The sequence below is a fragment of the Nuphar pumila genome, chromosome 3 (genome assembly GCF_984573655.1).
Source record: "Nuphar pumila chromosome 3, dmNupPumi1.hap1.1, whole genome shotgun sequence".
Taxonomy (NCBI): domain Eukaryota; kingdom Viridiplantae; phylum Streptophyta; class Magnoliopsida; order Nymphaeales; family Nymphaeaceae; genus Nuphar; species Nuphar pumila.
Window position 1 is genome coordinate 14,164,398 of NC_143251.1, and position 4,489 is coordinate 14,168,886.

General features: G+C 40.4%; 1 long non-coding RNA gene across 1 annotated transcript; it reads left to right on the top strand.

Annotated features, from left to right (window-relative positions):
* The first annotated feature begins 3,482 nt into the window (after positions 1–3,482).
* On the top strand, positions 3,483–4,203 carry LOC149842060 (uncharacterized). Its single transcript, XR_016431034.1, has 2 exons — positions 3,483–3,756; positions 3,861–4,203. It is a non-coding gene; the product is annotated as an uncharacterized LOC149842060 (long non-coding RNA).
* The last annotated feature ends 286 nt before the right edge of the window (positions 4,204–4,489 follow it).

The following is a 4,489-nucleotide window of genomic DNA, read 5'->3' on the forward strand; positions in this document are numbered from 1 at the left end:
TCCTTGTCAAAGAAGGGGTTCAAATGTTTTAAGCCTATCTCAAAAAAACTGTGTCAAGAGACGTGAGATTTTTTGAAAATGAACCCTACTTTTAGTATCCCAATGAGGGGGAGAACCAGTCAGATATGTCAAGTTTCATACCAGGACTCATTTTGTTGATTCTTGAATACCTTGATGACTCTTGTCCTAACCTGTCTAGTCTCAATAACCATAATGATTCCTCCATTCAAGAGTCAGATATCCTCTTTGAATCTGGTCCAAACTCTTCTACAGACCCTGTCACTACTTCCAACCCAAGTCAGTCCATAATCAACCCTGTTCAAGAAAATGGTAACATCAGGAAGTCATCTCGATCCACTAGACCACTTATTAGACTGAAAGACTATTATTCCTATTGTACCACTGAAGCTCCAAAAGTACATTCTATAGAACGCCAATTGGATCTTTCAAAGTTATCCGTGTCATACCATACCTTTCTGGCCAAAACCTATGCTCACCATGAACCAACAAGCTTCAAAGAAGCCCGTGAAGACCCCCAATGGAAATCGGCCATAGATGATGAATTAAAAGCGTTGCTCAAAAATAATACCTGGACCTTAGTTGAGCTTCTTCTAAAAAAGAAAACAGTGGGATGTTCGGGTATACAAAATCAAATATAATAGTGACGGATCTGTGGAGAGATACAAAGCAAGATTGGTCGCAAAGGAGTATACTCAAAAAGAGAGTATCGACTTCACTGAAACATTTGCATATATTGAAAAAATGTTTTCTATCCACATTCTCCTTTCTGTGGCTGCTAATAAACAGTGGGGCATCTTCCAATTGGATGTAAAGAATGCCTTCCTTCATGGTGAATTAGAAGAAGAAATGTACATGGATCTTCCGTATGGATACAATTGTGATCTTGGTAAAGTTTGCAAACTTCAAAAATCTATTTATGGTAAAAAAAATCTCCTCGGGCCTGGTTTGCCAAACTCAATAAGGTTCTTATCAACATCGGATTCAGGTGCAGTACTGCTGACTATACCATGTTTGTGCATCGTTCGTCCCAAGGTAATGTCATTTTGCTTGTATATGTTGATGATATAATTCTGATAGGTGACAATAGAGCTATGATGCAGAAAACCAAAAAAATCTTGCATGCCAAATTTGAGATCAAAGATCTTGGAAAATTAAGGTATTTTCTTGGCATCGAAGTCGTACATTCGAACAAAGAAATTTTCTTGTGTCAGTAAAAGTACACTCTGGATCTTCTTAAAGATACTGGAGTAATTGGAGCAAAGGCTACTGAAACTCCTCTTGAAACTAACTGCAAACTAAAGAAAAATGAAGGAGATGTTGTTGCCAACTTCGAGAGCTTCCAAAGACTGGTGAAAAATTAATATATATGACCATTATTTGTCTAGATATTACCTATGTTGTGAGTGTTATCAATCAATTCATGCATTAACCACGATCTATTCATGTTGAAGCGGCTCATAGAATCCTCTGATATCTTAAAGGAAGCCCAAGCAAGGGGATTCTCATAAAGAAAAATGAAACCTTGGACATAGTAGGATTCACAAATGCCAACTGGGCAGGAGACCCTAATGATAGAAGGTCAACTATAGGTTTTTGTTCCTTTGTTGGTGGTAATCTTGTATCTTGGAAAGCAAGAAACAGTCGGTAGTTGCTAGATCTAGTGCTGAAGTGAAATATCGTGTCATGGTTGCCTGTACGTTCGAGCTCATTTGGATTAAGGCTATCTTGTTAGATATGGGTATAAAAATGGCTCAACCTATGAAACTCAAATGTGATAACATGACTGCTATACACATTTGAGCTAACCCGATTTTTCATGAGAGAACTAAACATATTGAAGTTTACTACCACTTTATAAGAGAAAAGATTCAAGTTAAAGAAGTATACACGTCATATGTTGAAAGCAAAGACCAATTAGCCAACATTTTTACTAAATCTCTAAGTCGTGAATCCCATCACAGGCTGCTGAGTTGCAAGTTGGGTTTGATGGATATCTCTGCACACCAACTTGAGCGGGAGAATGTCACAATAGGGATAATTATCGATTATGCCCTTTTTAGCAAGTGAAGATTTATTTTCTTTTCTGTTTTGGTAATTTCCTTGTTTCCATGTTGTCATCCGTTTCTCTGTTGAGATTTCGGATGAGACTGGTCTATCTTCAGCCAATTGTTGCCTAATTGAATTGGCTGGAATCACCCATATATATCAGCTTCTTGTAGCCATCGACATATGAGAAATAACAAAGTAGTGAGTCTGTGTTTCCCGTGGATGTCGGCATTCATTGCCGAACCACGTAAATGTGTGTGGTCTGCTTGTGAGTTTTTTTTTAAAGTTTTGTAACAAGAGTAAGAGTAGGGCCCACTCACATCTCCAACAATTTGGATGTGCGGTGAGGATTGAACATAATTGAGGAATTGGTTATAGACCAGATATGCTCTCACGCCTAACAGGAAGCTGATTGTGTTGTTCTTAGTCACGTAAACAAGCGTTTTCAAATTTACCAAGATGGTTAGGACGTCAACTGCTCTGTTATGGTTTGAACTATGTTACAGGGACACGCTATTTTGGCTGCTTTCTTGCTGGCACGATCAAACATGTTGACATGGACACTGACACGTAGGGTCATTGTTTGAATATTTTAATACTTTTAATGTTGTAGTAAAAATGTATTTTTTACTATCAAAATATCCAAAAAAATAGTTTTTATTGATTAAAAAGTAAAGAGATTTTCCGTGCCCTCATATCCTATTTTCCAAAGACCAAACCGCATCACGTGTCCTCATGACCAGGCACGTTTGTGAAATATGGTTTGAGTTTTGAGAACAAAAAAAATAAAATAAATAAAAAACAATAAAACCCTGAAGGGCTGAAGGTAGGGGTGTCAACGGGTCGGGTTTGGTTAGGGTCCAGGTTAAACCAGACCTGGTTCCGATTTTCGGGTATGGTATCAGGTTTGGACCCGAGACTAATCGGACCCACCAAAAAAAATTATACCTGAACCCAATAAGAACTAGATGAACCAGACCCAGGTCATACCTGGTAAAACAATATTTTTTATCATTTTTACATTGAAAAATTGCAGGTCTTAATTGGAACTCTGGTCGGGCCTGGGTTTGGTATAAAATTTCACAAACTATACCGGGGACCATGTATTAATTGGACCTTCAGGTCGGGACCGGGGTCTTAATCGGTCTTCTTATTTATCGCTATTTATCGCCATACCCGAACCCTATAGGGTTTGGTTAGGGTAGGGTCTAGGTAAACCCGATGACATCCCTAGCTGCAGGATTCCTCTCTCTTCCCTCCCACCCGACCCGCTTCCCTTTGTTGTGGGGATAAACTGAACAAAAAAGCAATGGTGAATCTTAGGTATACCAACCAGTCAATGTGTGAACAGCAGGTTTAGACCATTTCCATGGCTTTATCAACCAGCCAACGCATTCCTTACTAAATCTCCCTACTCAATCTCACATTCGGCCAGAACCACCACCCCCAGTAGCAGCAAAAAACCCCAATATCACCAATGAGACCTGGAGATCCTCCTCCTCCTGGTGGACCTTGGCCTCCACCTGGATATGCACCACCACCACTATACCCACCACCACCTCCCCCACCGCTATACCCACCACCGCTATACCCGCCATCACTGCCACTATACCCACCACCACCACCACTGCTACCGTCACCACCACCTCCTGATCCATTTGATGCATGCTGCGGCTGTTGTGCAGGAGTGTAAGTTGTACATTTTCCTCAATACTTCCACTGTTGATGTTTCTGTGGATGTATAGAAAATCAGTTCCTGGTGCAAAAATGAATGTGAATTTGTGACTTTTCAGGCTGTCAGCCCTCTGCTGCTGCTGGCTGTTCGAGTCGCTCTTTGGCGGACCGCTCTATGCCCCGCCTCCATTCTAGTCCTGCCTAAAGAGGTCGGAAGTTGGTATGCAGTGGCAATCGTAACATGCTCTTGTGGTTTTCTGGTGTCTTTTACAGATTGAGCATCACTGTGGTCATCGGTGTCTTTGAGTTTGAGGAAGCACGCAAACCACAATAGTACTGCACTGCTATGAACTCTGAAATTGGCCAAGCCAGCCTCATATATGAACTTGGTGATTCCAAATTGAATAAAATGGGAGAATACTCGTTTGGGTATAACCTCATTGGTTGCATGGTTAGGCAAAATCAATGACCCATGAAAATTGACAATCATGATCTTGAATGCTACCACAGTTTCTTTTCTCATAAGATGCACATTATTGCATTTCCATGTGTGGTTGATACCTTTTATGTTTAATGCCTTGTGTTAAAGAGGTTTATTAGTTTTTATGTTTCATTAACATGGGGTTTGTTGGCCCGAAACCAAGCTTATGTGTGGGCTTCCAGCTTGGCCAATGTCCTTCCCTTCCATGTTTGTTTCATTATCACGGAAGCAAAACGAATTTGACGGGATTGCCACGAGTTTCTAAAA